The sequence below is a fragment of the Lepidothrix coronata genome, unplaced genomic scaffold (genome assembly GCF_001604755.1).
Source record: "Lepidothrix coronata isolate B3197 unplaced genomic scaffold, Lepidothrix_coronata-1.0 Scaffold75, whole genome shotgun sequence".
In the NCBI taxonomy this organism is placed as follows: Eukaryota; Metazoa; Chordata; class Aves; order Passeriformes; family Pipridae; genus Lepidothrix; species Lepidothrix coronata.
Genome location: NW_016690255.1, coordinates 4,057,367 through 4,070,645, shown reverse-complemented (window position 1 = coordinate 4,070,645; position 13,279 = coordinate 4,057,367).

Below are 13,279 nucleotides of genomic sequence, written 5' to 3'. Positions count from 1 at the left end.
TTTGCTTGATCTAAACAACCATCTCATGAGAAATAAATACAAATCTGTAATCTTCACTTTCTAGCACGACAGGAATTTATTTAGGATTACCATTACCAGTATGTAAAAAATAGGCAACAAAAATTGTTCGTAAAATAATAAACAAGAAGTTCATTCCTATGGTCATATGTCAGGATTGTTTTCCAAAGCTCTTCTGAGAAAAGGTGAACAAGCCTCATTGTTAGGAAGGTCTTCATAAAAGATGTCCAGTGTTCCCTGGTTTTAGTAAGAAGTGAAATGAAATCTGATAATTGCTGAATTTGCCACAATGCTTCATTTTAGTAATGCTCACATTAGGATATTTTAACTCCTAGGTAAAGTAGAAGGGTTTTGTTTGATTATTTAATAATTTATTTATTTAAGAAAAGTACTACATCAAATTGCATGTATTGAGTTTGTGTGACCAGGTTTTGGTAGCAGGGGGCTACAGAGGTGGCTTCTGTGAGAAGCTGCTGGAAACTCCCCCTATGTCCAGTAGAACCAATGCCAGTCAGCTCCAGAATAGATCCACCACTGGCCAAGGCCAAGCCAACCAGGAATGATAATAATGCCTCTGTGATAACATATTTAAGAAGGAGAAAAAAAAATGTTATTGGGCAGATGAACTTGCAACCAGAAAAGTGTGGAATGAAAACATGTGAACAACTCTGCAGACACCAAGGTCAGTGGAGAAGGAGGGAGAGAAGATGCTTCAGGCACAGGGGCTGAGATTCCCCTGCAGCCTGTGGTGCAGATGATGGTGAAGCAGCTGTGCCCCTGCAACCCATGGAGGATCATGGGAGTGCAGAGATCCATGTTGGAGCAGGTGGATGCCCAAAGGAGGCTGTGGCCTCGTGTGAGGTCCATGCTGGAGCAAGGTCCCATCAGGGACCTGCTGACCCCTGGGGAGAGGAGCCCACGCTGGAGCAACCTGAGCCTGAAGGACTGCACATCATGGAAAAGGGACCCACATTGCAGAAGTTTGTGAAGAACTGTTGACCGCTGAAGAAGTTCATGAAGGACTGTCTCCCATAGGAGGGACTCCACGCTGGAGCAGGGGATGGACTCCTCTCTGAGCAGTGGCAGAAACAATCTGTGACGAACTGACCATAACCCCCATTCCCCATTTCCCTGTGCCACTGGTGGGGAAAAGGAGGCAGACTTTGAGGAGGGAGGGGCACAAGGAAGGTGTTTTTAAGATTTATTTTATTTTCTCATTATCCTGCTCTGATTCTGTTAGTTAATATCCGTACTTCAAGTCCGTTTTGTTCAAATCTGTTACTATGACTGTGATCGGTGAGTGATTTCTCCCAGTTGTTATCTCAATTCATCAACCTTTAGTCATACTTTCTCTCTTCTGTCCAGTTGCAGAGGGGAGTAATGGAGTGGTTTTGGTGGTTATCTGGTGTCCAGCCAGGGTCAACCCACTAGAATTCAGTAGCAAAATTCCATTGACACAACAGAGGTATTATGATTTGAAGAAGTTACATAACTGGTATTTGAAATTCCACGTTTCTGAGTAGTGACTCTCCCAATCTATATATACTCATATCTACTAAAAGTAAATTTTCAAGAGCACAGAGGAAAAAAATCTCTTAAAAGCAACTCGAGTCTTTTTCCCCAAAAACTGTTTTCTATCTACATTAATCAACATATTTTCCAGAATTTCCTCAGTAAGATCAGTTTTTAAAATGGGAAGTCATTATTGTTTTAGCTTAGCATTTCTTCTTTTAAGTGATATGACCTCACATGATAACTCTCACATTTTTTAAATACTTTGTCTTTTTGTTGCGGGTTTGTTTGGTTTTTTGGGGGTTTTGTTTGTTTGTTTATTTGTTTGTTTGTTGGGTTTTTTTGAGTAGGAGACAACAGACTGAAATTACTGAGATTTTTTTTTTTTAATTCTGAAAATTGTGAAGATTGGAATATTTGAAAGTTATTAAAAATATAAATATTGGACTTCTTGTTCATGTTATGTACTTCTCTGAAGCCTCTTTTTGACATATGAATGATAAATCCCACTGTAATGTGTGACAGAGGGTGGAGAAGAGAAAGAGATTGGGTGGAGGCTGAAGAGGGGTGAGAGGGACAGTGAAGACATCCCCTTGTCCCTGACCAAGACATCAATTCCCTTTCATTTCTTTAGACAAGTTCAGGAATTAGTGGAAATGAATAACTATGTATGGATGAATGAGAATGGCAGCAGATGTAGACAGGATTAAAATTTTGCTCAGAATTTAAATGAGCTGAACTGGAAAATAATTTCCCTTTGGTTCAAGCTGTATAAGAAATCTGGTCAAATGAAAGGAGGAGTAGATCTATAGCAAACTAATGATAATGAATATTTTTCCCAGTTGGGACATCTTTACTGGACAACATTGCAATATATTGCCTTCAACAATAGCTTAGTCCCTATAGGAAGAATTAAAAGAGTACACAAAAGTTATTCCCTTCACTGAACAGATGCAGCATATGCCTGAGGATAAAAAAGTCCTCATGCTGCTTCCAGCTTACTTCCCAGACCTGAAGGATTGATTCAAGGCAGGATGAGAGGATAATTCTTCCTCTGAATTCTTTCATTTCATAGTGTGTCTGCAGGGACTTCCAATAAAAGAGTCAAATTATTGTAGTGTTTTCTGTGAAGTGGAAATTTATCTTGCGCCTACCTACTAGGAGACGCAGCAATCAATTCAGTTCTCTAAGAGTATCTAGCTGCACTAGCGACTGTCCAACAGCAACCAAATAACTCAGAGAAGAAGGTGCAGTTCCCACAGCTCAATACTACTTCTTGAGCGTTTTGTCTCCTTTGAAATGTAAGTGAGGTAACAAATTTAAGTAAAAAAAAGGCAAACCAAAAAAGCTCTGAAAGATGAAAGCTATAAGTTCTAAATAATGGGCCATGACTTCTGATTTCCTATTCTTATCCTAAAAATGTCACCACTGTTTCAAACAGTGCATAACTGTGTCTATACATAGCCATAGCATTTTTATGTAATCAATTGGCCCCAAATGTAAACAGTGGCTGCTGGCAGTTGGAGATTAACATCTGCAGAGGATGGAAACACAACTGGTTTGATGTCTTGGCATATTTGTTGCTTGCTAGCGGCTCAGGTCTAGAATGTTGCAGAGAAACTGCTAAGGCTCATTAAGTCTGCAAGCTATTATCCTTTGTTGATCATCCATACAGAGAAATGCTGCTGCTGGGGAGCCCTTTAGCTTATCATGAGCGATACTTAGGCCCTTGGGATGATAATGAAGAGCATGAGAATGCAGGCGATGTTCTTGGTCTTGATGGTAAAACAGAAAAGCTTAGCTAAAAGTGTACTGCAGGAAAACCCCATCTGCATGGCTGGTACAGAAGCAGGACTCCATATTTTAAGAGTATGGAATAATTTCTGAAAAACAAAGACTACTAGGGATAAAAAGATAGGAGGAAAATGCAAAGTGGGTCAAAACCTTCTTCTTTCTTTTCTTATTTTTTCTTTTTTCCTTTCCTTTCCTTTCCTTTCCTTTCCTTTCCTTTCCTTTCTTTTTTTCTTTTTTTTTTTTTTCCAACACACCTGCTAACCTTGTGAGGAGGGCTTTAAACTAGGGCTTTAAATCTGAGGATGGTAAGAGTAACAAGATACTTGGAGACAAAAGTAAGAAGGTACTCCCCAGGGCTCAGCATAATGCAGAAAATTTTCCTGCTCCTGCTGTGAAAGCTACATCCCTAAGGGACTACCACATTTGCCCATATGTAAAGTCATGGAGCCTGGGAAACAACAAAACCAGCTAAGAAACCTGTGCACAGTTTCAGAGCTATTATCTTATTGAGATTAAGTAGAGATGATGGAATAGCACTATCCTCTGGTCTCAAGTTGCACAGGAGAGGCTTAGATTGGATTTTGGGGAAAAGTTCTTCACAGAAAGGGTTCTCGAGCATTAAAACAGGCTGCCCAGGGAAGTGGTTGAGTCACCACCATTGGAGTTACATAAAAGAAGGGTAGATGTGGCACTTAGGGACATGGTTTAGTGGTGGATTTGGCAGTGTTGGGTTAAAGGTTGGACTTGATGATCTTAAAGGTGTTTCCCAACCTAAATAATTCTATAATTCTGTGAATGGAGATTTCCATGGTTTGATTCAGGCTCTTTAGGAAAGATAGAGAAGTTGGATGGAGGGGTTACACTCTAGGCAAAGGACTGGTTTGAATGCGTCCAATCAAGTGAAGAGTCAACTGAGATCTTATGGCTAAGGATCAAAAAGCAGATGAAAACAGCAGACATCATGGTGGGTGTTATGGATCAAGAAGGAAGTAGACAAGCCTCATTACAACTGGAGGAAGCCTCATAATTACAGGCACTGGTACTGGTAGGGGACTTGAACCACACTGCTAATGTTTGAAAGGGCAACATGGTAATATGATTCAGATTTCTGGAGTATGTTGATGAGACAGGAGATCAACAAACAAACTGTCCCCTGTTGGTTACTTATGAATTAAGAAGAACCAGTCAGGGCTGTGAAGGCTGAATGCAGCATTGGCAGAAGAAGCTTTAAGTTAAAACCCTGAAAGAATAGAACAAGACTAAGAGTAGAATTACAGCCCTGGTCTTGAGGAGGACAGATATTGGCTTGTTAAGAAGTTGCTTGGCAGGATCTTGTAGGAAACTGCCCTGAAGGACAAAGAGGCCCAAGAGAACTACTTGATATTCAAACTGACCTCCTAAAGCACAAGAACAGTCTGTTTCAACTTGCAGAGAGTTACAGTCATGGCAGAATGCCAGCATTGATGAAAAAGGAACTCTGAATGAGCTTAAATACAAAAAGGAAGTATGCAGAAGATAGAAGTAGGAATGAGCTACCAAAGAGGAATATAGAGACATTGCATGAGCATGTAGGGTTGGAGTAAGGAAAGACAAAGGTCAGAGTTGCAACTCACACAGGACGTGAAGGACAGCAAGGGTTTCTATAATAGATTGTAAGCAAAGGGAAAGACAGGAAAATGTAGTCCTGTTGCTCATTGGGGTCAGATGGCTTTTGACAACGGCTAGTTGGTGAACAGAGGAAGAATAATGCATGTGGATAACTGGCAGTGAAGCCATTTACTAGGGACAGTCTTGAGTGGTTGGTATCAGGGCCAACACTATCAGTGTCTTTATTAACAATATAGGTGACTGGACAGAATGTACTTTCTGCACATCAGAAAACCTCCACACAATGTACTGGAGCTCAGAACCTCAGAAAGATAGAATAATGAGCTTACTACCTTCAGTTCAACAAAACAAAATGCCAGATCCTCCACATGGAATGGAATAAACCCAAGTGACAATTAAAAGCTGGACACTGGCTAGCTGAAAAGCAGATTTGCATCAAAGGACTTGACAGTTTTCATCAAGAAGTAGAATGTGAGCTGTCTGTACACTCTTATGTCAAAGAAGGCCAGCTGCACACTGGGTTCTTAGCAAGGTCACCCAGTGACTTTCCCTCTATTCAGCACTTTAAAGAAACTCCATCTAGAGTACTGTGACCACTTTTGAGCTCCACAGTAAAACAAAGATATTAACATACCGAAATCCAGTGAAGAACCACTGAGATGGGCAGGGATGGTAGCACATAAAGACAAGGAGTGGCTGAGTTGTTCTTTTTCTGCTTCTGTTTGAAGGCAGAATATTGTTGCTGTCTACCACTATCTAACGGGCAGCTGTAGAGAAGACAGAGCCAGATCAAATGATACATAGTAAAAGGTCTAGGCACATATTGCAGAAGGAAAAATTCAAATTAGTTGCTAGTATAGTTTTCCTATTTTTATTTTTTTTTCACTGTGAAGATGATCAAACACCAGAACAAAGGCACAGACAGACTGTGGAGTCTCCATCCTGGACATCCTCAAAAGCTAAAAGGACACAGCCCTAGTAATCTGTTCTACATTAGTTTTATGATGGAGGAGTTAGACTAGATGATCTCCAGAGGAGATTTCCAATATACATTATTCTATTCTAAGAGCAAATAGTAAAATAAAACTGAATTCTCACCTGACATTAGCAACAACCCTATACTGAAATATACTGGTTTCTGTGGGGTTCTGGTCTGGAATTTTGTGGAGGAGGGGCAGGGGAAGGAAATAAATACCTTGGACATTAACATCACCTAACTTTAGATTCCTAATATAAAAAAAACAAGTTACCTTGTTCTCCATGCAAACTCAATTAAAAGAATTGACTGCTTACAAAAGGTAATTTTTCTTAATGGTTAACAGCTTCTAGAGCCAATTTTGATCTCCAGATTGGAGGATGAGTAAATTCAAATGTAATGAGTCTGATTAATTTTTCTTTATTTATTCATCTGATTTGGTTTAGATATTGATTGTAGAACAGTTCATCTCAATGGAAATTAATTTTTTTTGTAACACAATCACATTATATTCAATCTTAAAAAGTTATATAAAAGTCTTAATAGATAAATTATGGCTATAACTACAACTACAATAGCTACATCTACTTTCATCCCTCTAGAGAAAGCAGGGAACAAGTAGATAGGTTATTTTTCCAAATTCCTTTGAACGTTATTGTTCTGGTCAATGTTGACACAGATAGTAGCAGCAATAAGAAATTTAAAATATTTTAGTAATTTGAATGAAGACACAAAATTTATTTATTAAAAAATAAATATATATGCATTAAATATATATAGCAGTTGATAAAAACAAACATATTACTAGGATATTGTGCTCCTCGTACAGTACTATTTTTACTGCAGCTCTATAACCTGTGGCAACAGGTTTTTTGCCAGCAGAAAATATTTTGCATCTCATGTTAGCTCTGTTAGCTGAATTTTATTTAGCCATTTACACTGCCAATTAGAGGCATTCCTAATTCCAATTCCTAAAAGTTTGCATAGAATTAACTCAAATTTAGTGCAAACCAACTCATAATTTGATATATAAAACCCGTCCAATTTACAGAAGAGTCCTCAAATGGGAGATTTAACAGCAACAAGAGAATCAAGTTTTTTTCACCATCTGAAAAGACTGAGGAGTCAGGATTCCATCTCACCACTCTCTCTTGCTAAGACTCCATTATTAATCCTGCCTATGTTCTCTTATTAGATCTGTTCTCACCCTTGGATGGAGTGCTGAGCAACTTTGTCGGGCAAAAGATGTCCCTGCCCAAGGCGGGGGTTGGAACTAGAAGACCTTTAAGGCCCCTTCCAACCCAAGCCATTCAATAACTCCATGATTATATGATTTCTATTGGCTATTGATAATAAAGGCTACAATTAATTAATGTGAAATATTTACAAACAGCTATCATTTATCAAAAATTTATGGTAGGTGTGACAGAATACTGTGGAAGAAAAAAAAGAATAACATTTCTTAAAGAAGAGTATACAAAAGTATGCTATTCAAATATAGAAGAAATACCTGATGAAGGAAAATTTCTGGAATAAGTATATCAACTAGAAGTCTGATAATTTTTGTAGGTACTGAGTCATTAATAGCTATTGATGTAAAAGAATGCAGAAATTTCATGGAGAAGAGAAACTCACCAGTCAGTTTTATGAGTCTCACTTGTAGCTTCATCTGTAAGTTATTAACAACTTCCCACCTTAAAATGCCATTCCTTTTGAAATAAAGCCCACACAAGCCTTTATTCAAAGGTATGGAAGGATGGGTCCTGAGTGTCTGATGTTGATATTTTTTGGCATTTCTGTTTTAACTTCAAAGATCCTATGCACAGCAACAGAGCACAAGATCAGATTGAGTGGCATGTGAAAAATCTCTACCAAGGAAAATCAGGAACAACTGTCAATCCACTTTTACAGTAACCAAAATAATAATGATCTTTATGCCTGTTTTTCTGTCAGTAGTAGTAATCACTCTTCTGAACTTTTAAATCTTCCTATGCAATTTATTCACAGGCCCTCAGATGCTATGTCTGGGGCAGAATATCAGATGATTTAATTTGCCTCTTGCATAGCATAAACTATAATATATGATCAATTATTTTGTTATTGAATCTTCTAATATGTGTTTGGATAAAACACTTCTTCCAGAAAGGAAACAAACTGACTCAAAAGTACCAAAAATCTTCCACTTTCTCTCATAGTTTGTTACTCCCTTCCTGATAAAAAGAAATGCTTTCTAACTCATAATGAGATTTGAGCTTCATAAGAATGCTATCATATTCTCTGCATGCATTTGATCTTCTCTCACTCTCCGTGGGAAAAACTTAATTACTATTGCAAAAATGTGAAGGTCAAACTTTCATTTATAAATGATATTTAAAAGTCAGTGTAATTGGCAACATCTTGCAGAGTGCCAGGTGGACCTCCTTTTGCGTTGTCTAGAGAAAAGTTTTCATCACACATTCTTCTCTTGCTGATATGAAGGGTTATCTACCTTATTTTCAGCTGATATCTCTATAGCCTACTTTACATCTTCTAGGCTGTAAAATATAACACAAAGAATAGATTTTTCTGTTTTACTTACTAAACTTTCAGCACACCCCCCATCACTACCTGTAAGAGAATAAAATCTGATTGGAAAATGAAAACTCACCTAAACTGCAATGATGATATTAAAATAATTATAGTTTGAGAATTTTGGCACTACGTAATGCCATTTCGCAGTGAAAGAGAGCTGCCACTTTCTTAATGATGGACATGTCCCCTTTGGCAACACCGTATCATTTCAGATCTACTAATCAACCACAGACAGAGTCCTGACAGGCAGTTTCTTCTACACCTGCAGAGAACTGAGCCGGAAGAATGGCTAGGACAAGATGAACTGCAGTTTGAATTAGCTGCAGTTTACATTGCTTTTAGGTATTTTTTTCCTACTCAATGGTATGTGTTTGTTTTTAAATTTTCTTTGAAAGGCAAAGACCCACATGTTTGATTTTGTTGAGTTAATCCATTTGGAAATGACATTTTAGGGCTTAACTTTGAATTTGTAACATTTTACATAATGTAAAAAAAGCAAGTGCAAATTGACATCCATACACCTTCATTATCTTCATCTGCAGTATTAATAATCTCATACTTTCTAAAAAGTTTTCTTTGCGTATTATTCCTAGCAACACAATTCCCTTGGCTTATGGATTTCCAAATAAATGTCACCTCTTGCTGAAACACCTGCTCCTGAGAACATATTCAAGCTGTTACACTATTAGCCTGAAAAGATGCTTATTGTAACTGACCCTGGTTTATCTTCTTGTTTAGGAATCATAACTTTTCTTCTTCACAAAATTTTTCTAATGATATTCTTTAAAAAAAAATCGCATTGGTTTTAGAGGTTTGCAACTAGGTCTAGGTCACTTGATTGACTGAACTATTTTAGCAATGAATTTAGTTGATCAAATTAAGTGCCAAAATAGAGACAGAAAAACTACTTTCTTCTTTTTCCATAGGTATGATAATGCATTGATGACAGTGAAAATGTTGGGGGTGCAGGGAAGTAGACTTAAACTAAATAAAATGCTATGATGTTTCATGCTGTTTCAAACAAATTAAAAGTAAATACTGCAGCATAAACTATCTGGATCAGCTTGGATCAAATGGTATGTTTGGCTCCTGAGATGGACAACATTAACAAATTGTTTTCTTGCTACTGACTTTGGAAAGAAAATCATTGTAAAAAAAGCATAAAAAAATATAACCTGACCAAAGACATAGATAACAAGAGAAAATGAACACACAGAGAATTCTACACCCACCTGCAGATATTCCACCATGAAAAAGATTGGAACTTCATAAGTGTGTTAACATCTGTAAATTCTTCACCCAACTTTAGGAAAAAGTTCATTATGAGAAAAATTTGTGAAATTCTCTGCTTTAGTAGTAAATCCCACCAGTAAAACAGTAAGTTAATCAACAGCAAGCTGACAGCACAATGATGACAACACAAATCAGCACAATGATATGGATATGAGGTTACAAAACAATAACTGTGCCTTTGGCATGTGATCTACTTCCTTCCCCCCTCCTTCCTTCCCTCTGTTCCTTCTTCCTGCCTTTTTTTTTATATTTTCTCCTTCATTTAAATTAGAGGTTTCTGAGTTTTAAGAAGTAATAATATACTTAATGACTTCAGTAAATTATAGTCTTTGGAAACTCATATATTTCTACCACAAATACTAACATGTTTAATGTCAGCTGTTGATAGATGTACACAAAGAGCACAGGATACTAGGTGTGCCCTTGGCAGGGATTGAGATATCAGAATCAGTAGTAAAGACATTTTTAAGTTACAGAGATTTTGAATGATTGCTGTCATACTTCCACTCCAATAATCCCAACAAACAAAAAACTGCTCATAATGTGATACATGGGCAGAGTGCCCAAGGGGCAGAAAACCAGCCAAAACATTTGCATTATCATTACTAAATTTTTAGGCTGTTTTTTTTTTCTATCCACTTTCCATCTAGATTGCACCAAAAAAAATATGAAAATGCAGAGAATTTTATTAATGCCCACAAAATATTTCAGGTTTTTGAAAAGGATTTTGATTTGTCTTATGCAGTTACGCTTAGCACCTGCTCAATGTTTTTAAGATTCTGTGCACATTCATCTTCTCCTGAAACTAACTCATTTATTAACTCACTGACTTCAGTTCCAGATGCTAAAGCTAGTTGGATTTAGAGTACCTACTCCGTTCTGTTCCGTGATCAATCTGTTCATCATTATAGTAGTTGGAAATGAGGTTTGGAAGGTGAATAAGTGCCTTGCTTATGTGATTAATTTGTCTATAGTTCTGCCTAATATTAAACGTAGCTAATTTGTATACAGTTTTGCCTTTTACAGTGTACCTTCACATATTTTAGGCAAAATACACAAATATTCAGGGACCTCTAAGAGGTTTCCAAACTTTCAATAACTTGCTTCCAAAAGGTGTTACAATGACCAGAAAAAGCTAATGCTATTTTGAGAACATTTAACAATAGTATTTCATACATCTTATGTGTAATACCTGCAGTTGTGTATGTGTGTCGATGTATACACAGCAAATCACGAGCATAATATTTTTCTAAATGAGTTGCTGCAATTTGCTGACTTACTGTGCTTTCGATGTTTAGCATTATCTGATTTGGGTTAGTGAGAAGGTTTGAGAAGGGAAAATGCACTGAATTCCGATGAACTACATTTCTTTGCCTCAGAGTTGGCGTGGTTCAGCTTCATGCATTTATATTGGGGATCCTACTGGTAATCCTTCTGTCTTTGGACTTTGGTGATTAATACTTTCTATACCTCAATGAATAAATAAGAAAATAAAAAATCCTAAAGTAAAAGAATAGCTGAATGCTTGTCCTATTTATGCAGAGTGGTTGTCAAAGTGACTTATTTGAAAAGTATATCAGAGAAGACACTGAAAAAATCCATTTTTTTCCTGGCTACTCATTCACAACCAAATTTATCCTGAATTTTCATTCTTTCGAACATTTTCTTTGTAAAGCACAAATCAGCTAACACATTCAAAAAGACTTTTAGGGTATTAAATCCTATGAAAAGTGGGTAACTTTCCTTAAAAAGTAGAACGCCCTAAAAAGAGTTATATCAGTTAGGAAGTCGCCTCAAAATACTTCTCTATTATTGTTTCAAAAATATTCTGTTACTTTTCTTCTTCATACAGGTATTATGTTGGTGATTTACCAGAGTGGCACAGTATGTGACAATAGCAGGAGTTTGTGCTAAGTGCTATCATTCTTAATATTTTTAGCAGCCTTAAACAAGATTCTCCAAGCAGTGTCTGTGTAACCAAAATCAAAAAGAACACTCGATAAATTTAAAGGTATTAAATCAGGCAAATACATTTGCAAAGATCTGGAGCCAGTGGGTTGGCTCTTTTTATATGAGATGTCTGAATTATGTTGACAATCTAATAATGCGCCTGAGTAGCTAAAGGCTGATACAGGCCTGCAGGAGCCGGTAATGTTGCTGTAACATCTTATAACATTAAGGACATCATGGAGATAAATGAGACTAATGTAGTCTGAAAATGAACATCTCCCTTGGTTTAAAAAATAAGTTAACTTTAAAAATAAATATTGTGCATTAGCCATTTATATCTAGAATCTTGCATGCAATTTATACACATTGCTTTATATAAGTTACTGAGCTAAATATTATAGTAAAATATTCCTGTCTCTTTTCAAAGCAAAAAATATAATTAGTGGAAGTGGAAAGCACCATTTTCTCTTGTTATCCAGCCATAGCTATTACTTTAAGCAAAATCATAAAAGTGACATTATACGGCAGAAGTAATGAAGTGTGGGTGGAAAATCAGCTGAGTTGACATGCAAAATGAGACACTTCAGGACTGTCTGTGCTTGTAAATGAAATGCAGTCAAAATATTGCTCTATGTGGAATCTCATAAAGAAACTGAAAAACTTATTTTATCCAATTCAGGGCTGTAGCATTTATTAAACTAGAATGATTATTATTAAACATTGTCATTTCTTTCTCTGCCTTTTTTTTTTCCTAGCTATAAAGGAGTTCAATTCCAATAAAATATTTTTTACAAATAACTCACAGACTTATTTATGATGCAGCATTTTTTATTATGATTTCCATCAACAAACCATAATTTACGGTTTGTCAGGATTCTGGATAAATGTTGTTAGGAATCAGCTAATAAGTTAGAGATTATTTACATTGTGTCATTTATCTTTTTAAATATAATACCACATGCCACACGATTAATATCTGTTTTCAGAATCTCATGCCATCTACTATGCTTCATTAGCAAAAGTAACAGGAAAGAGAAAGTAATTAAAGAAGCATAAAATACAGAAGCAGAGCTTGGTAATTTTCACCTGTTCAGGCAAAGCAATTCTGAACACACCATCACAGAACCACAGAATTGCTGAGGCTAGAAAGTATCTCCAGAGATTGTCTAGCCCAACCCCTCTGCTCAGAATGAGTCAGTCATCTACAGGAGGCTGTTTAGGACCATGTCCAGTTGGGTTATGAATATCTCTTAGGATGGAGACTCCATAACATCTCTAGTCACTCCAGTGTTTGACCACCATCACAGTCAGAAAGGTTGTTTTTGTGGTTTTTTTTTCTTCTTGTGTTTAAACAGAATTTCCTGTATTTAAGTTCCTGTCTGTTGTCTGCCATCCTGTAACTGGATACCACAAGAAAAGTCTGGCCACACATTCTTTATTCTCTATAAGCTCCAGTGGTAACATGCTTGTTTTCATAGTTATATTCCTCATATTTCAGCAGTAACCAGGCTGGGGCACAAAGATGGATCGGGAAAGGAAAATGGGGGGGGGGGGGGG